Source organism: Mobula birostris, chromosome 5, assembly GCF_030028105.1.
Source record: "Mobula birostris isolate sMobBir1 chromosome 5, sMobBir1.hap1, whole genome shotgun sequence".
Lineage (NCBI taxonomy): Eukaryota > Metazoa > Chordata > Chondrichthyes > Myliobatiformes > Myliobatidae > Mobula > Mobula birostris.
In genome coordinates, this window is record NC_092374.1 from 51,094,760 (window position 1) to 51,122,708 (window position 27,949).

The following is a 27,949-nucleotide window of genomic DNA, read 5'->3' on the forward strand; positions in this document are numbered from 1 at the left end:
TCATTTGCAGTAATGAAGAGTCATCAGTCAATCACAACATAACTGAAATAATGATGCTTTAATATTCCTCAAGCAGTTAATGAGCTTCTTAGGCTGCATAAATTTCCCAGGCTTCGTTAATTCAGCTGTGGCATGTGAAATAGTGTTAAAGAATAGCTCACAGGCAACAAAAATAATGTCCGTTTACTTTGAGCACTGCAATGGCACTGGGAAAGGAAAGATTCCAACTACAGAGATGCCAAGTTTATTATCAGAATTCCTAGTTCTGAGTATATCCACCAGTCACAGCGTTTCTTCATTTGCCTGTTTGGAAGAGTAAGGTTAAATAGTTGAGAGAGATTTTAAGTCCTTCCACCTAATTCCCTAGCTAAGTACTTTCAGCTTTCTGATTGATCAGGGCAGCAATATGTCTTTAGCAATTGAGAACCAAAACACTAGAGATGTTGTAAATCAGACCTATATACTCAGTGGCTCATGCAGCATCTATGAAGAGTGAAACAGAGTCATTATTTCAAGTTAATGGCCTTTCATCAGAATGATCAACCTGTGTTGCAGTAAGTGTCTAATTTATCCGCTTATCAGAAGCCGCTCCCCCATAGGAGGTGGAGACTGGCCCAAGTAAGGATTATTGCAGCCCTTCCCTCCTACTACCTGCCAATTAGCTGATAACTTCCTGCCTCAGGGCAGAGTTTAAATCTAGCACATGATAACCACCTCGCATCTTTTCAATTTCTGTGTCATTGTGGGCTGATCAGTGGTGTTGTGAAAAAATTAAACAGTAGAGGTGTGTTGCAGTAAAGAGGGCCCAGACACACACTTTTGATAAATGTTTGCAACTGTGTGCACGTTTAGTGTCTGTTTTGTTCTGCCACTTCAGGCACTTAGCTTAGATAAGTTTCTAACCAAGTGTATGTTGAAGGATTTACTGAATGTTTAGTGTCCGTCTTGTCCTGTAAATAAATAGTTAACCTATTTGGCAGTAATGAGTGTCTTCTGTCCCCACAGACCAAACCCACGAACTTGATTTCACACAACATCCTGAAACTTGGAGTCTGACTTTTGTTCTCTGAATTTTGCTCTACATATCTTTTATCAGGTGGACTTACTTTTTTTAATTGTTCAGAAATCATTGCTTATACACTCAGAGGTCACCTTATTGGGTATATTTGTAAATCTGCTCATTAATGCAAATATCCAAATAGGATAATCACATGGCAGCATCTCAATGCATAAAAGCATGCAGGCATGGTCAAATGGTTCTGTTGTTCAGATCAAACATGAGAATGGGGAAGAAATGTGACCTAAGTGACTGTGAATATGGAATGATTGTTGGTGCCAGAGGTTTTAGTATCTCAGAAACTACTGATCTCCTGGGATTTTCATGCACAACAATCTCCAGAGTACAGAAAATGGTGCGATGAACAAAAAAAAATCCAGTGAGTACCAGTTCTGTGGGCAAAAATGTCTTGTTAATTAGAGAGATTAGAGGACTGGTTCAAACTGACAGGGAGGCAACAGTAACCATGCATTATAACAGCGGTATGCAAAAGGGCATCTCTGAATGAACAACACATTGAACCTTGAAGTGGATGGGCTATAGCAGCAGAAGACCACACCAGGTTCCATTCCTGTACCTAATAAAGTGGCCACTGAGTATATATCTCAAAGTATGGGAAATCATTTTCTACCCTGAAGTAAATAAAATCCACTTTGTTGTGTTGCCTTTGGCACTATGATACAATCTACTCTGCACAGGAGAAACCAAACGCAGACAGTGTGGCTGCATTGCGGAACACAGCTATTCAGCATACAATGGTGAACTTCAGCTTCCACTGCCTGTCACGCTAATTCTCCATCTCTTTCCTGATCTGAATGTCTTTGCTTTTGGTCTCCAATATTTCTCTAATGACATTCAACTTAAGCTTGAGGAATAACATCATATCTTCTATTTGGGCACACACCAGCACTAAAGTCTAATTAATCTTATGATTTCAGTTCACCACATCTTTTCTTCTCCTTTTCCCTGTACTCTATTGTTTCAATTTGTTTCCTTTCTCCTATTATGATTTACAAATGGCCATTTTTAAAGTAATTGTTACCTTGATCATTTTAGTCTCCAACTTAATCCAGACATTACCTTCTACACTCTCCCACTCTCCAATTTATAACACACTTGGCTTCTCTCTTCCCCAGTTCTGAGGAAGAATCCGAGACATGAAAACTCAACTCTGTTTCTCTCTGCAGATTATGCCTAACCTGTTCAATCATTCCATCTTGTTCTGTTTTTGTTTCAGATTTCTAACATCTCCAGTTTCTTGAGCCATAAGATTCAACAACTTGTGGATTAATCTGGTGAAGTTACTTACGGTGGCATCAGGCTACCAGTTTTAGAGATACTAAATACTAAATTTAGAGATACACCAATACTAAATGAAGAATATTTAAAAAGAGAGATGTTTAAGAAACTAGAATTGAAGGTGGGCCAATACCTTGGAGGGCTTCAGGTTGAAACAGATTGCAAAGTGGGAGGTCAAGGAAGTGATACCATATGCTTAATATTTCCTGCTGCTTTTTTTTTTAAACACATTGCTCCAATGATCAACACAAAATCACAAAACTGATAGATAAGAAAGTACACCTAGCTCATGTGCTGCTGATTTTCTGGGTGATGGACAAAACATTTACAAGTCAAAACCATATTAAAGATATAACTTTCAATGGTGTGTTTATTAGTACAGTTTCTTTGTACCTCTCTTAGAAGTAAAACTGTACAGCACAGGATGAGACCTTTGATGCACAAAGTCTGCACCAAACATAATACCAGATTGAACTAAATCTCTGTAAACAATCTATATCCCTCCATTCCTTATATTTTCATGTATCTAACAGCTTCTTAAACAATTATAATGAGCTTTGAGTGATTTTTGCATTAAAAAGTCTCTGAACTCAATACATTTTCAGTAACTTTTCTGATACTAATCATTATGAGGATGACTGGATGTTCCTTCAGTAACTGAACAGATTGCTCACTCTGTTGCTTTTACAATTGAGAGTTTCTCATATAAATGCATCTGATTTACATCTTTACTGTTTTTTCTCCAGCATGCAAATTAGCCATAAACATGCTGTGGGCCACCAACCATTTCCTTACACTCTTAAGGGTAAATAGACTGTGCTGGGAAGGTTCAGTGCTATGTTATTGGAAAATTGTTGAACTGTCCTCAGTTTGACAAGGAAATCCAGAGGCTGAATGCTGATCCTTATGGGTTCTCTCAGGAATGGCTTCCACATGCACTGTCAGCAATGAGTACACTCCAAAGCTCACACAATACTTACTGCTAGGATGATTTATTATGATCTTTCAAATTTGAGGTTGTTTACTTGTGAGTTTTATGGTTTATGAATGGGACCTTTTTAAAGGTCCAGCAATGCTGGCAGGTGATTTTTTTTTAAACAGACTTGAGTCAAGCAACTGGAAGCACGGAGTTGCTAACGTAGAAAGCTACAAAGTCAAATTTGACTTGGTACTGAATTACATTGTTGTAAATCTTAAAGCTACATTAATAATGCCAACATGCTTGTTTCTCTTGGGTCCATGCTGCATCAAAATTTCTCTTTCAAGGCATCAATATTATATTTAGTAACGTTTATATAAACAGAAACCCAAGAACATTAACTGAAAGATCAAGGGAGAAGTTTATTATTCTTCAACAGTGTAAGAGAGAGATTGTAAGATGTGATTAACTTGTATCTGGTTGGTGATATTGGCAAGCATCAGCAAATTTGACGGATCTGATTGCTGTACCTAGTCAGCAGCATTTGACTATTGCTTGGCTGCATAAATCAGCTGGATACCAAATCTCACGGATGGCTTGAACAAATCCAGTTTCCATCTTTTCACTAGGAGGAGGTGTGAGAAGAATTGGGCAGCACTGATAAAACAATTCTGATCTTCAATCAATCAAGCAATGACTGAACTGAACATCAATCAAACATTACAATGAGAGCAAGGAGGTTCTCTAGAAAAGGAGGGAGATTTCCCTTATCGGCAAGAAGATGAGGTCCTCAAATCTGAGGAGGAAGTGGAAATGATTAGCTGCAGGAATCAATGGCAAAACATGAATGAGGAACTTTGTTACTCTGCCACGAGTGATCCAGTTCAGTAATTTAATATTCAAATAGCCTAGACACTACTCAGTTCACCACCTCTCACTTACAGTACTATAATAACTGGTTTTGTAGTTTATTTCTGTCACAACACACAAATCTCAAAGTCAGGCACATTACTGAGTGCCTCCCCGCTCAATGGCATATCTACCTTTCTCTAATAGTGGAAAATGGTGAATAAAAACAACCAGTTTCATGTTGTAAACCCATCAGTGGAGAAGTTCCTGACCACCTGAGGAAGCACATTCTTCATTGCCAAAATCAGATCCACGTAATATGTAAAACATAGAACACAACAGCATAGTACAAGCTCTTCAAAGCATGAAGTTGTGATGATATTTTAACCTATTCCAAGATCAATATAATTCTTCCCTCCCATAGAGCCTTTCATTTGCCTTTCATCCCTATGCCCTTCTGAGAAACTCTCAAATGCCCCCAATGTTTTCTTTCTCTACCACCACGCCTCGCAGCAGCTCTATACAACCAGTCACTTTAAATTTATCCCTCCTCCCCTCAAAATAGTCATTTCCATCCTGGAAAAATGTCTCTAGCTGGCCACTTGATTGACGCCTCATCATCTTGTACATCTCAATTAAGTCACATCTCATCCTTCTTTACTCCAAATAAAAAAGTCCTAGCTCATTCAATCTATCCTCACAAAATATGCTCTCCAATCCAGGTGGGATCCTGGTAACTCTCCCCCTAAAGTTCCTACACCCTTCCTATAATGATGCAACAAGACCTGAACACAATATTCCAAGTATGGTCTATCCAATGTTTTATTGAGCTGCAAATTACTTTGTGGCTTTTGAATTCAACCCCCCCCCCCCCCCCCCCCGATTATTGAAGGTCAATATGCCTTCTTAATAACCCTATCAACTTGGGTGGTAATTTTGAGGGTCTATGCACTTGGACCCAACGATCCCTCTGTTCCTCACAATGCCAAGAATCTTGCCATTAGCCTGAATTCTGCCTTCAAATTCGACCTTCTAAAGTGAACGACATCACACTTTTCTGGGTTGAACTGTGCATATATAATTACATCACACATTTGCTGCATGTGGTTGATGCAAATTTCTGGGTCAGTGTTTGGAAATTTAATCTTAATGACTATGGTCAAAGTGAATTTTGAAAATGAAATATGTGCATTTAGAACAAGAGTGAATTTCAGCGTTACTGTCTTGATCTGCTTATGCTGGCTAGGGCAACAGGTAATCCAGCGTGGGCTGACTAAAGAGGATTTACTGTAATCATTCATTAGACATTACAAAACAAAATGTCCACTGTGATTGCTGCTGAAGAAAACCTCCTCAAGCTTCACCTCACACATTAATAATTCACCTCCCTGTTGCGTGCTTCCCTTCAACTTTAGTCATATTTCAAAGTCTTCTCTTCAAAATCCTTGAGTTTGTTCAGCTCAATAATATCAGGTCAATCTTAGCATTAAATACTTAGTATGTGATGAACCATAAATGTTCAAGAGATTCCTGTAATTGGACTTTGCTGAATCCTTAACAAATGAGAAGAGGCTTTTATTTTGCCTTTTTGCTAAAGAAATGTAATACAAGTGTGGAGAATCAAGACTCCACAGACAAACATTAAATTCTGACAAAGGCCTATTAGCTCTACCAGTACTCTTCTCACTACATTTAATCATGGCAATTTTTTGCAGAATTAGCAAATTATGACGGAATAATATCTTAATTGTCTAGAACTGTTGAAAGGGAGAAAAAAGGAAAATCAATACTTGTGGAACCAAAACCCAGCTTTGTCTTTCAGTCTCATGATCTCAGACTGGTTAAGTTCTTGCTAAAATGGGGTTGTGGCTCAGACTTCATTGGTGATACAGTGCAGAGTAGGCCCTTCTGGCCCTGTGAGCCATGCCACCCCAGTGACCCCCGACAAACCCGATTAACCCTGACCTAATCACAGGAGTGATGAGGAAGCAGGTATTCTGCAGAAGGACTGAGGCAGATTGCAAGAATGAGTAAGAAATGGCAGATGGAATATAGTGTACGGAGGTGCAGGTTCATGCACTTTGGTAGAAGGAATAAAGGCATAGAGCATTTTCTAAATAGGGAGAAAATTCAAAAATCAGATGTACAAAGGCACTTAGGAGTCCTTGTGCAGGATTCCCTGAAGGTTAACTTGCAGGTTGAGTTCGTGGTAAGGAAAACAATTGTAATGTTAGCAACACATATCAAAGTTGCTGGTGAACGCAGCAGGCCAGGCAGCATCTGTAGGAAGAGGTGCAGTCGACGTTTCAAGGGGTCTCGGCCTGAAACGTCGACTGCACCTCTTCCTACAGATGCTGCCTGGCCTGCTGCGTTCACCAGCAACTTTGATGTGTGTTGCTTGAATTTCCAGCATCTGCAGAATTCCTGTTGTTTTTGTAATGTTAGCATTCATTTTGAGAGGACTAGAACATAAGAGCAAGAATGTGATGCTGAGGCTCTATAAGACATTGGTCAGACTTCACTTGGAGTATTGAGATCAATCTTGGGCCACTTATCTAAGAAAATTGGAGAGGGTCAGGAGAGTGATTCTGACAATGGAAGGGTTAATGTATGAGGATCATTTGAAACTTCTAGGTCAGTACTCACTGGAGTTTAGAAGAAAGAGAAGGAATCGCATTGATACCCATCGAATATTGGAAGACCTATATAGAGTGGATCTGGAGAGGATGTTTCTATAGTGGATGAGTCCAGGATCAGAGAGCATAGACTCAGAATAGAGGGATGTCCAGTTACAACAGAGATAATTTCTTTAGCCAAAGTGTAGTGAATCTGTGGAATTCATTGGCACAGATGGCTGCGGAGGCCAAGACATTGAGTAAATTTGAAAAGGAGGTTGATAGTTTCTTGATTAGTCAGGGCATCAAATGTTATGTGGAGAAGGCAGAAGCATGGGGTTGAGAGGGATAATGGGTCAGCCATTATAGAATGATGGAGCAGACTCAATTGGCCAAATGATCTATTTCTGCTCCTATGTCTTATGGTTTTACTTTTTTTTTGTCTTAACTTTTGATCTCCATTATCTACAGGAGTTTGTTTTTATATGGTACAATTCTTTATTCAGTTAAGACAATTTCATCAAAATCTCAGGTAACTCATAATTATCAGCAATCACACAGAACCAAATAGGCTTTGATTCTTTTGAAGGGTACAGATCTCACACCTTATATTTCTTTTTGAATTGAATAACAAAAATGCCATACGGTGCCACTTGATATCATTGAACATCAAAAACCCATTTATTGCTTGAGGTGATAAACCAGACAACATGGCATCAGATGAAAGACCAGACATTACATCAAATAAAAACATATCAGATCTGATAAAAATATGCAATTGTCAGATCTACCAAAGGTCTGTGAATTTATCACTGTACAACTTGAAAATTCTGGAGAGGCGCACGGTACAATGCAGGCAGATAAATCCACTGTATAATCTTCACCTTATGGAACATTAAAATAACACCAGAATAAATAAGGTATCACACAGCAGAATAAGTTGGAGGTTGTTCAGGTTACCAAGATATCCACATCAATTTCAACATCTAAAGCAAAGCAGCAATCAATATGAATAAAAGCTGCTGTAAGCTTTCCAGATTCTGTAAAATGTTGCTCTTTTTATGACCTGACTCCAGGTAGGGTGAAAATAACTAAAATAAATGGTTGACAGTGTAACAGGGGAGGCAATTACCAACATCAGGAAGAGATAAGCACGACATATAAACTCCATTCAGTGCTGTTGAAAGAAAAGTGGTAGTAATGAAGATGATGGATCCAGTGTAGGTTGCCTTGCTTGCCAATGTAAGACCCATCTCTTTGACGGACAACAAAGCCACATGCCTGCGAGACGCTGATGATTTGGTGCAAAGGAACCATAGATCCATGGAACAAAATTAGAATGAGGTTTATTATCACAGATATATGACATAAAATTAGTTGTTTTGTGGTCCAATGCAAAGTCATAAAATTACTATAACTTGTTTGTACAAAAATAAATAAATAGCACAAAAAAACGTAATAAGGTAGTGAAACACACACAAAATGCTGGAGGAACTCAGCAGGCCAGGCAGCGTCTATGAAAATGAATAAATAGTCAACATTTCACGCTGAGACCCTTCATCAGGACTGAGGGCCTCAACAGGACCAAATAAAAAGGCCTTTTTCAGTAACATTTATTAGGTACATTCCACTAAATGTTACCATGTGGCCTGTTCCATATTTATCACTGATGATGATCAAACTTAATATAACCTAACTACCAATTTGTAACTTATTAAGCATTGCATTCTCCATTATTCAACATGCCTCTTACAAGACAGACTTTCAATGTATTTGGAGCTTACAGAGTTCACTTTTTGCTTCTAATATTTCAAGAAATACAATGTTGTGGAGGCACTGGTCAGTTTTATTTTGCTATGATTACACTTTCACAGACAAAATTCTGATCATGACAACCGATACAATTGTCATCTGATTCATTTGAGTTCATGTGACCAGATGTATGTACTGAGATTGGATCATCTGTAAAATCCAGTTACTGGGCTATTGATGTGGTAGGAATAATTTACAAGCTAACTGGCATAGTTATAATGACGTTTCATATTTTCAAACACTTTTACAAGCTTTAAGTTCCAGCTGGAAATTACAGGAGGTTGCATTACCAAGGCTATGACCTCAGAAAAAAAAAGACAATAAACCATACTGGCCAAGACAGAGTTAAAGAGAAAGATTCTTTTCTATATATCAATACTTCAAGAGGGACAAAGAATTAAGATAGACAGATATTCTAAAAGTTCTTCCAAACAATTCTATGGTACACTTTATTGTATGCCCTTCAGCTTTGTTAACACCTCTCAGAATGCATTTCCTTACATGCTAAATATTAAATTGTATTTGACATTTTTCTTTTCAACTGATCCAACCATTTACATCCTTCTGCAGACCAAATCTTTTCTCCAAATGATCAACTGCACATCATTTTGTTATTATTATTACCTGCAAGGTATTATTCTCCTTTGTAATTAATGACTGAGCACTGAATCCTGTGAAGCCCTGCTGATAAGCTCTTCAAGTCACAAAGACACCCATTAACAGTTATGCTTTACTTCCTGTCATTGAGCCAAATTTGAGTCCAATTTGCTACACATTCTTGGATCCCAAGGGCATTTACACTTTTCCCCAGCAAATCAAAATCTGCAGGTGCTGGAAATCCAAGCAACATACACAAAATGCTGGAGGAACTCAGCAGGCTAGGCAGCACCTATGGAAAAGAGTACAGTCGACATTTTGGATCAAAACCCTTCAACAGGACTGGAGAAAATAAGATGAGGGGTAGAGTCAAAAGGTGGGGGGAGGGGAGAGAGAAGCACACGGTGATTGGTGATATCAGGAGGGGGAGGGACAAAGTAAACAGCTGGGAAGTTAATTGGTAAAAGAGGTACAGGGATGGAAAAGGGTGAGTTTGATAGAGGCAGAAGGTCTTGGGAGAAAGAAAAGGGAGGAGGGAGCTGAAGGGCAGACAAGGTGAGAGAGAGAAAAGGGGATGGGGAATGGTGAAGCGGGGGGGGGGAGGGCTTACCGTAAGTTTGAGAAATTGATGTTCATGGAGAATTTCATAATTCTCCGGAACTTCCGCCATTTCTAATGGGATCCCACCACCAAACACATCTTTCCTTCCTCTCCACTTTCTGCATTCCGCAGGGATTGCTCCCTATGTGACTCCCTTGTCCACTTGTCCACTTGTCCCTCCCCACTGATCTCCTTCCTGGCACTTACCCTTGCAAGTGGAACAAGTGTTACACCTGTCCCTACACCTCCTCCTTCACTACCATTCAGGGCCCCAAACAGTTCTTCCAGGTGAGGTGACACTTCACCTGTGAGTCTGTTGGGGTGATATACTGCGTCCAGTGCTCCCGATGTGGCCTCCTGTATATTGGTGAGACACGATGTGTAGATTGGCATACTGCTTCGCTGGGCAGCAACACTCCATCCACCCGATAAAAAATGGGATCTCCCAGTGGCCACCCATTTTAATTCCACTTCCCATTCCCATCCCAATATGTCTATCCAAGGCCTCCTCCACTGTTGTGATAAGGCCACACTTAGGTTGGAAGAACAGCACCTTATATTCCAAATATCAGCCTCCAACCTGATGGCATGAACATTGATTTCTTGAACTTCCAGTCATTGCCCGCCCCACTTCACCATTCCTCATCCCCTTTCCCTCTCTCACCTTATCTCCTTCCCTCTCTCTGGTGCTCCTCCCACTTTTCTTTCTTCTATGGCCTTTTGTCCTCTCCTATCAGACTTCCCCTTCTCCAGCCTTGTACCTCTCTCACCGATCAACTTCTGGCTGTTTAGTTCACCCCTCCCACTCCCGGTTTCACTTATCACATTGTGTTTCTCCCTCCCCTCTCCCCACCGTTTAACTCTACCCCTCATCCTTTTTTTTCCAGTGCTGAAGAGTCTTGGCCCGGAACATCGACTGTCCTCTTTTTCATAGATGCTGCCTGACCTGCTGAGCTCCTCCAGCATTTTGTGTGCGTTGCCTTTATTAAATCCATGTAGATTGCATTAAATGGACTTCCCTAACTGTGACCTCCTCAGAGAACTTAGGCTCATGAAACAGTCATCCCGTAATAAATCCACATTAATGGTCCTTAATTAATGAATAAAGATTTATACCATACTTTAGAATGGAATCCAATAATTTGCCCACAACAAAATTAAAATGAAAATCAAACAAACCACAGATAGACACTGCTAATTGGAAATAAAATTATAAAATTATGAAAACATTTGGCAGGTCAGGTGGCACCTATGGAAGGAGAAATAAAATTAATGCTTCTGGGCAGAAACAATTTGTCTGTTTAACATTATTATTATAGGGAGATGTACCTCACTACTTGCAATTTTAAGCCCTTGCCTTTCATGATGAGGATGTCTTTAATGCCTTTCATGATGAGGATGTCTCCGAGTTCACAGAAGGGGTCACGAGTTTCATCTGGAAGTGCATCAAGGATGTTGTCCATCAGAAATTTGCCAGGGTGTGTCCAAACCAGAAACCCATGATCAACAGTTCCGTGCGAGAGCACTTGCCGTGTGACACAGAGCTTACATTGCCGGTGACCAACAGGAACTCAGGAAATGCAGCTACAATCTGCGCAAAGTCCTCAAGACGGCAAAACAACAATCAGGGACAAGATCCAGACACAATTTTCCACCAATAAGGTCTGCACACTATTGGAGACGTCGAAGCAAAATGCTGTGGTGTTTCCAACATCACTGCCTTTATCTCAGATGAGATAAATCTTTTTTACTCGTGGTTCGATGTCCGTAAGACCATAAGACTTAGGAGCAGAATTAGGCCATCTGGCCCATTGAGTCTCCTTCTCCATTCAATCATGGCTGATCCTTTTTTTCTCCTCCTCCTCAACTCCAGTTCCCAGCCTTCTCCCCATAACCTTTGATGCCATGTCCAATCAAGAACTTATCAATCTCTGCCTTAAATACACTCAACACCCTGGCCTCCACAGCTGCATGTGGCAACAAATTTCACAAATTCACCACCCTTTGCTAAAGAAATTTCTCTGCATTTCTGTTTTGAAAGGGCGCCCCTCTATCCTGAGGCTGTGCCCTTTTGTCCTAGACTCTCCCACCATGGGAAACATCCTTTCCACATCTACTCTGTCTAGGCCTTTCAACATTCAAAAGGTTTCAATGAGATCCCCCCTCATCCTTCTGAATTCCAGCAAGTGCAGACCCAGAGTCATCAAACTTTCCTCGTATGATCACCCTTTCATTCCTGGTATCATCCTTGTGAACCTCCTCTGGACTCTCTCCAATGCCAGCACATCTTTCCTAAGATGAGGGACCCAAAACTCTTTACAATCCTCAAGGTGAGGCCTCACCAGTGCCTTATAAAGCCTCAGCATCACATCCTTGCTCTTGTATTCTAGACCTCTTGAAATTAAAGCTAATATGGAATTTGCTTTCTTCACCACTGACTCAACCTGCAAGTTAACCCTCAGGGTGTTCTGCTCAAGGACTCCCAAATCCTTTTGCATTTCAGATTCCTGGATTTTCTCCCTGTTTAGAAAATAGTTCGCACATTTATTTCTACTACCAAAGTGCATGATCATGCATTTCCCAACATTATATTTCATTTGCCATTTTCTTGCCCATTCTCCTAATCCGTCTAAGTCCTTCTGCATCCCACCTGTTTCCTCAACATGACTTGCCCCTCCACCAATCTTAATAGCTATCTATTCCATCTTCTAAATCATTTATATACAGCTTACAAAGACATGGTCCCAACACTGACCCTGTGGAACACCACTAGTCACTGGCAGCTAAGCAGAAAAGGATCCTTTTATTCCCAGTCGCTGCCTCCTACCAATCAGCCAATACTCTAACCATGTTAGTAACTTTCCTGTAATACTATAGGCGCTTAACTTGGTAAGCAGCCTCATGTGTGGCACCTTGTCAAAGGCCTTCTGAAGTCCAAATATACAACATCCACTACAACCCCTTTCTCTATCCTACTTGAAATCTCCTCAAAGAATTCCGACAGGCCGTCAGGCAGGACTTTCCCTGAAGGACACCATGCTGACTTTGTACTATATTGTCCTGTGTCACCACATCACCTCATCCTTAACAATTAACTCTAACATCTTCCCAACCATCGAGGTCAGGCTAACTGTCTATAATTTCCTTTCTGCTGCCTTCCTCCTTTCTTAAAGAGTGAAGTGACATTTAAAATTTTCCAGTCCTTTGGCATCATGCCAGAGTCCGATGATTTTTGAAAGACCATTTATAATGTCACCACAATCTCTAACACTATCTCTTTCAGAACCCTAGGATGCAGTTCATCTGGTCCAGGTGACTGATGTACCTTTAGGTCTTTCAGCTTTTTGAGTAGCTTCTCTTTTGTAATAGTAACTGCACCCACTTCTCTTCCTTCACACACTAGAACATCAGGCATACTGCTAGTGTCTTCCACAGTGAAGACTGATGCAAAATACCCATTTAGTTCATCAGCCATCTCCTTGTCCCCCTTAATTATTTCCCTGCCTCACTTTCTAGAGGTTCTATATCCACTGTCACTTCTCTTTTATTCTTAACATACTTGAAAAAACTTTTATTTGCTAGTTTGCTTTCATATTTCATCTTTTACATTCCAATGATTTTTTTTAGTTGCTGTCTGTAGGTTTTTAAAAACTTCTCAATCCTCTATCTTCCCACTAATTTTTGCTTTGTTGTATGCCCTTTCTTTTCCTTTTACAATAGCTTTGATTTCCCCTATCAGCCGTGATTGTACTATTTTACCATTTGAATATTTCTTCATTTTTGGAATACATATGTTCTGCACCTTCCTCATTTTCCCCAGAAATGCACGCCATTGCTGCTCTGTTGACATCCCTGTCAGCAGTTCCTTCCAAATTACTTTGGCTAACTCCTCTCTCATACCACTGTAATTTCCGTTACTCCACTAAAATACTGCTACAAAAGACTTTACTTTCTCCCTATCAAATTTCAAGTTGAACTCAATCATATCGTGATCACTGGTTCCTACTGTTTCTTTTACCTTAAGCTCCCTAATCGCCTCTGATTCATTATGTAACACTGAACCCCAAGGACAAGCCACCGAAGAGACCTGCACCTTGGTCACCTCTGAGGCTGAAGTGTGCAGGTGTTTTGAACAAGTGGACAGTCACAAGGCTGCAGGACCGGACGGCATCCCAGGGCAGGTACTCAGAGTGTGCGTGGCACAACTGGCAGGTGTGTTTTCAGACATTTTTAATCTCTCCCTCTTCCAGTGCAGAGTGCCATCCTGCTTCAAAACATCTACCATTGTTCCTGCACCTAAGAAGACCAAAGTAACATGTCTGAGTGACTGGTGTCCTGTCTCACTTATCTCAATAATAAGCAAATGCTTTGAGAGCCTGGTCAAGGGCTATTTCTGCAGCTTGCTACCACCCACCTTGCACCCCCTAAAATTTGCCTACCGACACAACTGATCGACAGATGATGCAACAGCTACAGATCTACACATCGTCCTTAGACATCTGGAGAAGAAGAATGCTTACATGAGAATGCTGTTCTTGATTACAGTTTAGCACTCAATACCATAATTCCCTCCAGGCTCGACAAGAAGCTCAGAGACCTCGGCCTTCACCCTGCCTTGTGTAGCTTCATCGTGGACTTCCTGTCAGTTTGCCGGCAGGTGGTAACAGTGAGCTCCCTCACCTCTGTCCCCTGACCCTCAACACAGGTGCCCCTCATGGCTGTGTCCTAAGACCCCTCCTTTACTCTCTGTATACCATGACTGTGTCGCCACCCACAGCTCCAATTTGTTAATTAAATTTGCTGTCAATACTACATTGATTGACCTTATCTCAAATAATAACAATGCAGCCTACAGAGAAAATGTCATCACCCTGACACAGTGGTGTCAAGAAAACAACCTCTCCCTCAATGTCACAAAAACTAAGGAGCAGGTTGTGGACTACAGGAGGAACAGAAATAGCCTAAACTCTATTGACATCAATAGATCTGGGGTTGAGAGGGTGAACAGCTTTAAGTTCCTTGGCATACACATCACTGAGGATCTTACGTGGTCTGTACATACTGGCTGTACGGTGAAAAAACACAACAGCTCTGACAGTTGAAGAAGTTTGATATGGGTCCCCAAATCCTAAGAACCGTCTACAGGCGCACAATTGCAATCATCCTGATTGGCTGCATCACTGCCTGGTATGGGAACTGAACTTCCCTCAGTCGCAGGACTCTTGCAGAGAGTTGTTTGGACAGCCCAGTGCATCTGTAGATGTGAACTTCCCACTATTCAGGGCACTTACAAAGACAGGTGTGTAAAAGGAGCCCAAAGGATCATTGGGAACCCGAGTCACCCCAACCACAAACTGTTCCCGCTGCTACCATCCAGGAAATGGTACCACAGCATAAAAGCCAGGACCAACAGGCTCCAGGACAGCTTCTTTCACCAGGCCATCAGACTGATAAGTTCAAACTGATACAATTGTTTTTCTATGTTATATTGATTATCCTGTTGTACATACTATTTATTATAAATTACTTTAAATTGCACATTGCACTTTTAGAAAGAGACATAATATAAAGAGTTTTACTCCTCATGTACATGAAGGATGTAAGAAATAAGTGCAATTCAATTCAATGTTACCAATTCTCTTTTTTACTCCTGTAGCCACAGAGTGAATTTTTTTCAGAGTGAATTGTAGATCCTCTACAATTTCCTTCTTTTCTTCCTTCAACACCTAGGATATATTTCATCTACCTTTGGCTATTTAGCCATTTTAAAATCTATTAAACCTCAATACATTCTCTTTCATTCAGTTTATCCCATAAAAAATTCACACTTAATCAGTTTAACTGCAATATTAGTGCCATCCCCCTCTTTTCTCAATACAACTGCAGAACATTCACTTAGAATCAGAGCCACATCCTCTGCCTCAATACAGTGATTGCATTTTTGCCTTTTTGATCTCTAAAGGTCCAACTCTTAGACAATAGACAATAGACAATAGGTGCAGGAGTAGGCCATTCGGCCCTTCGAGTCAACACCACCATTCACTGTGGTCATGGCTGATCATCCACAATCAGTACCCCGTACCCCATTCCTGCCTTCTCTCCCTATCCCTTGACTCCACTATCATTAAGAGCTCTATCTAACTCTTTCTTGAAAGCACCCAGAGAATTGGCCTCCACTGCCTTCTGAGGCAGAGCATTCCACAGATCCACAACTCTCTGGGTGAAAAAGTTTTTCCTCAACTCCGTTCTAAATGTCCTACCCCTTATTCTCAAATTGTGGCTTCTGGTTCTGGACTCCCCCAACATCGGGAACATGTTTCCTGCCTCTAGCGTGTCCAATCCCTTAATAATCTTATATGTTTCAATCAGATCCCCTCTCATCCTTCTAAATTCCAGTGTATACAAGCCCAATTGACAATTGGGAAGGATAATGGATCACTATCCAGTGGATGTGACTTCAGTTTGCTTGGAAACAGCTTTGCAGGATGACAACTTGCTATCAACAAAGCAATGGAGAGATTCATGCAAACATGACAGAAAATTGTCTTGAAACACAGAAGAAATTTAAATTCCTTTGTGTTACCATAATAGAGGATCTCTCCTGTGGGCAGTATTTCGAGCAATCACAAAGAAGGCACAACAGAAGCATTACTTTCTTAGAAGTTTGCATAGATTTGGCATGTTCAAAGTAAGGTCAAAGTTCAAAGTAAAATTTATTATCAGAGTACTTGCATGTCACCACATACAATGCTGAAATTCTTTTCCTATGGGCATAATTAACAAATATATAGAACTGTAACTGTAAACAGGATCAATGAACACAAACTGTGCAATGCAAATATGAATAAATAGCAATAAATAACGAGTAAGAAATAACAAGATACAGAGCTTAAAGTGAGACTATCGATTGTGGGAACGTGTGAAATAAAATGAGCGTAGTTAACCCATTTTGTTCAACAGCCTGATGGTTGAGGGATAGTAACTGTTTGTGAACTTGGTGCTGTGAGTTCTGAGGCACTTGTACCTTCTATCTGATGCCAGCAGTGAGAAAAGTACATGGCCTAGGTGGTGAGGATCTTTGATGATGGATGCTGCTTTTCTATGGCAACATTTCATGTGGACAAGCACAATGGTTGGGAGGGCTTTACCGTGATGTACTGGGCCAAACCTACTACCTTTTGTAGGATTTTCCACTCAAAGGCATTGGTATTCTGATACCAGGCCATAAGGCAGTCAGTCAGCACACTTTCCACCAAACATCTAGAGAGGTTTGCCATCAACAACCATAGGCAGATCAACTTATAGACACTTGGGGCTCACCCTGCAAGTCTTCAATACTGGCTCTGAATTTTCATCAAGTTTCAAGGCATTAGGTCAAATGAATCAACAGTTCCAGTGCCAGCACAGCTTGTGTTGAGCATGATGGGCATGCTATGTTGGCACCAAATGCAAGGCAACACTTGCAGAGTGCCTCCAGCACATCCTTAGTTGGTTGTTAATGCAAACGATACATTTCACTGTATGTTTTGATGTACATGTGGTAAATAAATAAATACATCTGAATCTCAATTTGAGTTGGAAGAGGAAAGGAGACAGAAGGTCTACCATCAAGAGTCGTTCAAATTTATTGACCATGGGACCCATGAAGTACTGGACCGAATCCATTACTTCTGTAGGATTTTCTGCTCAAAGGCGTTGATGTTCCCATACTGGGCCATAACACAGCCAGACAGCATACTTTCCACCACACCTCTATAGAAGCTTGTCAATTTTCTTGATGACATGCTGAAACTCCTCAGACTGCAGAGGAAGTACAGGTGCTTTCTTTGCAATTATATTTATATGATACGTCCTCTGAGATAGTGACGCTACGGAATTTAAAGTCACTGACCCTTTCCACCTCTGATCCTCTGATGATTACTGGCTCATGGACATCTGGTTTACTGCTCCTGAAGTCTACAATCAGGTCCTTGGTCTTATTGACACTGAGTGAGTGGTTGTTGTTATTACACCACTCAGCTAAATTTTCCATCTCCCTCCTGTGTGCTGATTCGTCACCACCTTTGATACAGCCCACAGCAGGGGTGTCATTAGCAAACCTGTATCTTGTGTTGGAGCTGTACTTAGCCACACAGTCATAGGTGTAAAGCAACTAGAGTGCACATCCCCGTGGTGCTCCTATGCTGATGGAGATTGTGGAGGAGATGTTTTTGACAATCCGAACTGAATGGGGTCTACAAGTGAGGAAATCCAGCATCCAAATGCACAAGGGGGGGATTGAGGCCCAGGCTTGGAGTTTGCTAATTAATTTTGAGGGGATGCTGGTGTTAAATGCTGAACTGTAATCAATAAAGAGCATTTAGGTGTATGCATCTTTGCTGTCCAAATGTTCCAGGGTTGTCTGGAGAGCCAATGAGATGGCACCTGCTGAGACCTGTTACTTCTGTAGGCAAATTGGAGTGGATTCAGATCATAACTCAGACAGGAGCTGATGTGCTTCAACACCAGCCTCACAAAACACTTCAGCACTGTGGATGTAAGTGCCACTAAGCAATAGTCATTTGGACAGGTTACCATGCTCTTCTTGGGCACCAGTGCGATTGAAGCCTGCCTGAGGCAGGTGGGTACGACACACTGCTGGAGTGAGAGGTTGAAGATATCCGTCAATACAGTCAGCACAGGTCTTCAGTACCCAGACTGGTACTACTCCGCCCAGACTGGATTCACTCTCTTGCATGACATCTTCAGGCACCGAGACCAAAGGATCATCAGGAGACATGGGGGTGTCTTCCCTGTTCAGATGATCAAAGCGAGTATAGAAGGCATTGAGCACATCTGGAAGTGAAGTTTTGTTGTCCCCTATGTTGCAGGACATCATCCAAAAGTTTGACAAACTTCTTTAGATGTACAGTGGAGAGGTACAGGAGCCTTAGGTCCCACACAACCAGGTTCAGGAACAGTCATTATCCTACATGCATCAGGCTCCGGAAACAGTGCGGATAACTTCACTCAACTCTGAACTCATTCCATAACGTATAGACTCATTTTCAGGAGCTCAGCATTATTTATTTTCTATTTTTATTATTTGCACAATTTGCCTTCTTTTGCACAGTGGTTGTTGTCAGTCTCTGTTTATATGTAATTTTCCATAAATTCTATTGCATTTCTTCATTTTCCTGTGAATGCCTGCAAGAAAGTGTATCTCAAGGTGATATATGGTGATATATGCATACTTTGGTAATAATTTTTCTTTGAATTCTGAGAATACAAATGCTGCGATCTGGAGCAATTGATCTGTTTTGTTCTTGCTGAAGGAAAACAGTGAAAACAAGAACTGATAGTTTTCATGAAATCATAAAGCAACTCCATATTCTACAACAGAAATACTTCCAGGCACACAAAGGTTTTCACTGCCTAGAGATAGGCATTTTCAGAAGTAGCCGTGAGGTAGAAAAGCAAAGACAAAGTCAAAAACAATACCATGAATGATATTGCAGAGAAACATAGAGAATTGTAACTTGGAGATGTGGTTTCATGTGAAATGTGATAGGCATATAATCAAGCAAGCAACTCCACGTCACACTCAGCCATTGGAAGGTATTACCAGAAAAAGTTCTATGACCACAGTATCAAATAGTTTGCAAAACTCATCATTCTTCAAAGGACTCAAAACATCACCCAGGTTCCATAAGACAAAATTGTGCCATGTTAGTTAATTCAGCACCCATTCCTCCATCTGAAAATCACAAGGCAGTAACCAGTAACTTCCAATAAGATGGCGACACGTGTACAACCAATGGCCTCTCGGGTCAACCGAAGATGCTTTTTTCCCTTGTTAAATGTGTTTTTATACATAGTCAGGCTATACTTTACTCCAATAACTACCTGTACGGCACGTCCATTGTATCACTGAGCTGTTCCTTGTTGGAAGTAGCTGGCCAGTGGTTCAGGGAAGTGGGTCGCTCCATTGGGGCAGGGCGGTAGAGAAGGGCCGTTGGGCCTGGGAATTCAAGCCTGGCCGTCGGGCCACAGAAGGCACCAGATTGGGTTCAGAAGAGCTGACGTGGACGGAGAACGTGATGCTGCCTGCTATTCGGAGGCACCGAAGTCGGTGTGAAGATCGCATGCAATGAAACCGTGAGTGACTGCCTTGGATGCTCCTTTTGCGATCGCAAGACCCTGTTGGACCTTGGTTGCTGCAGATCTGCTTCCCTTGTTTGGTGGCGAGACAGTAGCGTTGCCTCAGTTGAAGCTAGGACTAGGCTGCAGTCCTCGGGCTTGCATTGTCGAGTGGCATCTGGACTCCGTTGGAGGTGGCCTTTCCTGTTGGTGCTTCCCTCCAGTGGTGGATTGGTGGAATTACAGGCTGGACTGCAGGGAACCATCCATTGGCATGATTTGTCGCTCAGGAATTTGGTCTAAAAATGTTTTTTCTTACGTGACAATGTTCTTTTAAACTTTTTTTTCCCTTTCTCGTTATTTTGAATGCATGTTTATGATTTTGTACCTTGGCCCCACAGGAACACTGTCTCATTCTGCTGCATTTACGTATGGTTTGAAAGACAATTAAATGAGTGATTTCATTTTTGATTTGATCATGAAGACAGCACGATTTTCACAAAGAAAAAAAGTGACAACATGATATTTAATTAAAATGTAAATAGATTGTTTATCTTCTTTTTAAGAATACTGCATGCATGTCCTTTTTAAGGTAGTGTAGAGTTCAGAGAATGCCCAATGTCTCATTTGGCATGATAAAGGCAAAACGTTCTGCAGTACTGAATTTGTCTAGTTAATCACACATTTCAAATGCTTACCAATCATAGTTTACACAATGGACAAACACAAGTGATCTCACAATCTATGGAACAGGAGAATCTCAGCAGCGCTGCCACTTCTGTCATGAATAGTGGTAAAATGCCACAAACTGTTGAGTTGGATGTCAAGGTTCAGTATTATTGCATGACAGTCCATGTCAACTCAATGATCAACCTTAATTAATTGTCTTTGGATATCCCGTTTTTCATTTTTTATAAATGATAATTAGCTGTCCTTTTATGGCCCAAAATGGATGGTGCACAGCTGTCATTTTGATCTTCCACTGGCAAAACTTCAGTCTGAAGAGTGGAAAAAGTCCTTGCAACATTTGAATTCCATGACAGGATTTTACATCCAACTCAACAGTGGACTCGTTTAAATGTTGCACTTGGCTTTCATTAAACAATCAAAATATAAATTATCATTCGTGATGTTGATATTCAAGAGATATTAAATATTCATTTGAAATCAGCCTTGGAGTTTTCATGACCCATGCAGACCTCTTGTTTCCATCTCTTCACGGGGAATTTGCCATTCCTCTGTGGCTCCAGTGCTCACTGTGACAGAGAGAGTCTGCCATTCTGCCATACCTGGGCTGAGTTGGTACCAGTAGCCGCCATGGTAGAGAAAGCATCAGGTCTGTTCCATCGCTGTCTCCAGTTACCCAGGGCTCCTTGGGCCATCAGATGCCAGCCGTAGGGAGGGAGGTACTGTCATAAGCCCTGAGGGCCTCTGTAGTTTGTGGGACTCTGTAGGCTTCTGTGTTTGTCGAGCACATTTATTTACTAATTGTTAGAGCCGTTAAGCCCAGTTGCTTTGTGTTTGATCTTGTAAAGTTCATTGTGACTGGCGCGTTTTCCCTCCATTCTATTATTATTTAAAGGGTATTCTCATTATACTCGGTAAGCGGAGTCCTTCTGTGTATTTGCCTTGCAGCGTCGCTTGTTGTGTCTCCGATGCTGTGGAGGTATTCTGATGTCTAACCGCTTGTTTCTGTCTCTTCACGGGGGGATCTGCCGTTCCCCTGCTCCTGGGTCAAGTCATTGCCAGCACTAACTGCGACAGAGAGATTCTGCCATTCCACTGCACCTGGGTTGAGTTGGTACCAGCAACCACCATGACAGACAGAGGCTGCTATTTGCCCCGGACTTGCGAGCGCGCACCATGACAAGAATAGCACAAGCTATTTTTTGTCTTGTTTGATAGTTTACTTTTCATCCCCAATTTCTATCATTGAATGGTTTTCTTTTCTCTTTCAAACACAATACAGCAGCTAGATCTTTAAGTTATATTATATGATCACACACTCCAACTTCAGACGGAACTTGACTGCTGCTTTATATCATAAATTAAATTTTAAGGTTAAAATCCAAATTAAAATCTAATTAGTTTAGTTCATTAAACAAAGTTAAGAGATGGATTACAGTTAAACCCGTTTTTTTTAAACTAAAGTTTCAGCTTAATATTAGTTTAGATTGGAAAATGTACAGTAATGGCAGGAGGAAAGTTAAAATTCACTAAGTTATTGCATAGATTATCGAAATGGCATCTGAGTGATGGGTCCCACAATCCTTTGGAGAAAGTACAAGACACATCAACTGTGGACATGTTAGAATTCCAGTAATTATTTAAAGATTCCCATTATTGTTCTCATCCTCCAATTAATTAAGTTAAAACATTGGTTGAAATTTAGCTAAGTATATTCACTGGCTCAAATTAACAAGGAAATCAAGCATAATTGTTAACACTGATCTTAAAAGATACCAGGAAATCATATCATTTCCTACATTATCCCTGTGTCAGCCCTGGATTCATGCCTTTTTCCCCAAACTTCCTTTATTTCAACTCAGTACTTTAACTTTTTCATATTGCATGAGACTTGCCTGCTAACCTCTTTGGCCCTTTCCTATTAAACTGGTGATTACAGAACTTGTCTATTTCCCTCAGTGGTGGCTGTAAATTGTTGCAACATTTCAGCTACCATTTCCCTCCATTTAAAAACTATTCTATTCTTAAAGCCTTTGACTTCACAAAGTACAACCATATTTTTCAAATGTCTTTCATCTCCAAACTCATGAACAGCTTCTTCCCACTGCTCTCAGATTTGAGTCATTCACGTTCATATTCCCTTCTAGTGGTGCTTCCCTGTTCTTGAATGCTTGATTATACCTCTTGCATGATTGTTATTTTAACATTTCTTTTTGCACTACAATACTTTGACTATTTCATTCTCTGGCATTTATTGTTGTATTTTTTTAAATCATGTATACTGTCATGTCATAGAGACATGATAAACTTGGGCGCTGCACCATGTGCCTGGACCTGCACGAGGCCTCCGCCTGTGGAAGGGCCGAGCTCGAAGAAGCGGCCGTGGCTGTTGGCCGATACGGCTTCGGGCTCGAGTTCGGCAGGGCGGTGCCAAGGTGGCCGGCGAGAACAAACTGGAGGAGAGGCTGTACTCGGTGCTGTCACAGGATGGAAGAAGATGGAGGTGCATAGCCACCAACCCCGGATTCGGGGCGGCACCCACTGACTGACTGATACTGTTCACTGTGAACTACACCTGAGCTCATATGAGCACACTGTTCCTTACCATTCGCCTGTGATTCCCCTTCATTCCTTTGCTTATCAAATACCGACTGTATCTACTTTGTCCCAACAATATTTAAATTCTCTGCTTCCACTGCCCTTTAAGGAAGAGATTTGCAAAGACTCACAACCTACAGAGAGAAAGAAAATTTTCACCTTATCTCTGGCATAAGTGGGAAAAATCTTGTCTTTAAAATGGTGTTCTCTGGTTTTCGATTCTCCCACAATAAGAGATGTCCTTTCCACATTCACCTGTCAGTAACTTTCAGGATCTTATTAGTTTTAGTCTCATTCCCTTGAATTATTTAGTGGATAGAAATTCCGCCTGTCCAATCTCTCCCCAGTACACAAATCATGCATTCCAAGTATTAGTCCAGTGAGCCTTCTTTGAAATGCTCCCAATCTACCACCATCCTCTTAAAATGGAAAGTGATACAATGCACTGTACTCCAGATGCGGTCTCACCAACGTCCTATACAATTCAGGCATAACCCTTACAACTTTACTTAAAATCCAGCTGTTCCCATGAACTTGCGGTCACCCTCCTCTAATAACTTTTCCTTTAGCTTGGAAGCTACGTCTGTATTATTCCCATTGATGCAATTATGCTTTTCCACAGTAGACAATGCATTATATATGCAAACGTACGTTGTAGTGTTAAGGACCTCCATCATTGTAGATTTTGTTTTTAACTTCAATGGTTCATGTTTCAAGTGCGATCTTTGTCTCTTTACTGCTTTAACCATTTGCATAAGTAATTGCTATCAGCCGTGAATGAGAGTTGCCTTTCAAAAGCAAAAGGACTTTGCTAAATGTAGAGAATACAAAGAAGAATATTCTCACTGGACCGGTTAAATACCAAAAGTTATTCAAGACATGGCTCAATTTCATAGCTCACAACTACTTAAGTTACTTGTGAAGGTCTAGAGGTCACAAGTAAAATATACTCTGTATTCAATAAGGACAGTACAGAGTATCATTGAAGGTAAGTCAAGGGTGAGGCGTGAAATGTTTCCATTCTTTAAGTCTCTGGGGTTGAACATGACTGTTGTACAGATTGCACTCTTCTGCACTTAAGGGCTTCGTGCTGAGTCTGTTGAGATATTCTTGTATGTGAAATTGCATTCATGAAGTGGGACAGACTAAGTTATTAAATCTCGTCATGTAAAACCTGCTATGCCATTTTAAAGAAGGAGTAGTTAACTCTTTTATAATCAGAGTCAGGTTTAATATCACCAGCATATGTTGTGAAATTTTTTTGTCTTTGCAGCAGAAGTACAATACAATACATAAGAATAAAAAAAATGAATCACAGTAAATATATAATATAGTTAAATTAAATTAGTGCAAAAATAGAAATAAAAAATGTAGTGAGGTCGTGTTCATGGGTTAAAAGTCCAGTCAGAAATTGGTGGCAGATGGGAAGAAGCTGTTTCTGAATCACTGAGTGTGCGCCATCAGGCTTCAATACTTCCTCCTTGATGATAGCAATGAGATCAAGGCACGACATGGATGATAGGGGTCCTTTATGATGAATGCCGCCATTTTGAAATATTGCTCCTTGAAGATGTCCTGAATACTATGGAGATGAGTGCCCATGATGGAACTGACTAAGTTTACAACTCTCTGCAGCTTATGTTGATCCTGTGCAGTAGCATCCTCATACTAAATAGTGATGCAGCCAGTTAGAACGCTCTCCATGGCACATCTGTAGAAATTTGCGAGTGTCTTTGGTGACATACCAAATCTCCTCAAACTCCTTATGCAATTTTTATCAAGTTAGCTAAAATGGAGGTTATTTATCATTTATGAATGGTTCTCATTTCCAGATTCCTGTTTTGCACTAAATCTAACTACTTTTGTGCAAATCTCAAATTAAAGCCCATTTAATTCTGTTCTTAGACTGGGATCGTACAATTACAACATTAAAAAAATACATTTAGATAAGTACATAGTTAGTTAAGTTTTAGCAGGATCTGGGGGCAAATTTAGGTAAATATGACTATCTCAGAGAGGCAATAGATGACGGGCGAAAGGGCTTTCTCTACATTATATGACTATGATTTTACACATTTGATTCAGTGCACATAGAACTGCTTAAATAGGCCCCATGGTGACTAGAAACAAAGAAAGATGGAGGGAATTTCTGACATCTAATCAAAATTAAGGCACTGAATACCCATTAAAGGATTCTTAATATAAACATGAGACAGATCCAGAAAAGGAGGTGAATTGCTCCAGCCATTGAAATGATTAAACATTAGCCTGTTAGCTCCATCCCTCATGGAGGGATGCACTTTGTGCAATTTTCACACCTGTTTTCATTTTCATCCCACTCAAATTGCACCTTTTGCTGTTAAATGCTCAATTTGAATTCTGCTTAATTTTACTCTCCCCTGTATGGAGATTATAAGGTCCTCCTGTTGTACTGTTTTTAAGCCTGTTTCCTTGAAATGTCCAAGTAGGACAAACATCTCATGTTGTCATATGCAGCTGGTATTTTCATTCCAGTGCCAAATATTTCTGTGCCAATGAGAATATTGTACATTTTATTGTGTCACCACTGTATTAGTCTCTGCTGATTAAGTAGGCTTTAATGTGGATTGCACCAGAGACTTAATTAATCAATTATATAAATTATATGATGACAAGAGGTCACAGATGATGTCCTGTGAAGAGTGACTCACCGTTTAACACTCCGAAGCATTCACACCCTTTACAAGTTCAAAGTTCAAATTTACTATGAAAGTACATCTACGTTCCTATATACTACTTTGAGATTCACAAAGGCAAAAAATCAAGAGTGTAATGGAATAATGTGAGGGGAGATCTGATAGAATTATACTAGATTATGAGAGACACAGATAGAGTGGACAGTCATCATCTTTTTTTCAACAAAAGCACAAACATTAAATATTGGAGAACATGCATCTAAGGTGAGAGGGGAACACAGAGGACGTACGAGGCCAAAGAAAGCCACAGGTGTCTAGAACAGGCTGCCATGGAGATGGTGGAAGTAAATATAACGGTGACATTTAGGAGGCATTTGCATAGGTACATGCATATGCAAGGAGTGGAAGGATGTGGATTAAGTACAGGTTTGATTTAATTTGGTATTGTGCTTAGCACAGACGTAGTGGGCTGTAGGGCCTGATCATGTGATATAGTGTTCAATGGTGCATTCTAATGCTGACATGCCAGGAAATTGCAACACAACTGTTAAGTATTAAAAAAGGAATCAATCTAGTAAAGACGAGCCATTGACTGTCAGTCCTGTAATAAATTCATTTCATCTCTTCACTATCAATATAACATGGATATGCTGTGCACATCATCTGCAAAATACACTGCGTAATATTCTGAGCTTCTTCAAAACTTGAGATCCCTACCTTGTAAATATATCAGAATGCTGACACCTACAGGCTCCTTTTACAAGTCCTTAAACATCCTGCTTTAGAAACCTTCATAGTCACTCGATCAAGATTCTTCCAATTCATTGCTTTACAAGTGAACATTCATCCATCTTGAGAACTTAAGCAGTTCAAAAGATATCACCTCCACCTTCTCAAGAAACATTAGAGATGGAAGTGTAGGTCTCACCAGAGATACCAAAGACTGTTAAATTGAAAGAAATAATCATGGCATTCTTAGATTGCTATTTTTCTTTAAACTCCATTAAGCAAATTGAGTGAGCTAGGGTTATCCTGTTTGAAGCAAAGGAGGATTCCCTCAATCGCAGCACTCTGCAGAGTGGTGCAGGCAGTCCAGTGCATCTATAGATGTGAACTTCTACAGGATATTTACAAAGACAGGTGTGTAAAAAGGGCCCGGATCATTGAGGACCGAAGTCACCCCAACCACAAACTATTCCAGCTGCTACCATCCAGGAAATGGTACCACAGCATAAAAGCCAGGACCAACAGGCTCCGGGACAGCTTCTTCCGCCAGGTCATCAGACTGATTAATTCATGCTGACATAATTGTATTTCTATGTTATATTGACTGCCCTGTTGTACATACTATTTATAATAAATTACTATAATTTGCACATTGCACATTTAGACAGAGATGTAATGTAAAGACTTTTACTCATGTATATGAAGGATGTAAGTAATAAAGTCAATTCAAATCAATTCAAAGTAACTTGATCGAAATATATAAAATAAGAGGTATTGACAGAGTGGGCCGCCAGTGCCTTTTCTCCCCAAGGTGGATATGGTTAATATGAGTGAGATAATTTCAAAATGATTAGGGGGATATATTGGGGTCATGTCTGAGGGAAGATTTTTTTTTACACAGAGTGGTGGGTGCATGAAATGCACTTCCATGGATGGTAGCAGAAGCAAATTCATTAGAGACATTTTAAGAGAATCTTAGATAGGCACAGGGATGATAGACAATCAGAGGGTTATGCAGGAGGGAAGCGTCAATGAACTATGTGGGAGAGAAGTGTTAAATTGATCTTTGAGTAGGGTTAGCACAAGACCATGGGCTGAAACGTCTGTACCGTGTACCATCTCAAGTACTTTCAACACCAGAAATAGCTCTTTGGGAGCCATAATTTCCAGTCAAATGCAGGAACCAACAAGAATCCAAACAGATCATTTGAAAATAATATATCAAAAAACTGCATCAGGAGAATATTGTGTCAATTTCCCCATTTTCCCCTCAGGAACTTTTCAGCAGCAATTCAAGGAATGCCTAACTCTGGCAGATCCTGATTTTAAGTTTTCAAACAATGGTGTCTCAGGTCACTATATGAATTATCTGGTCCCTTTTACTGCCTCTGTCGTT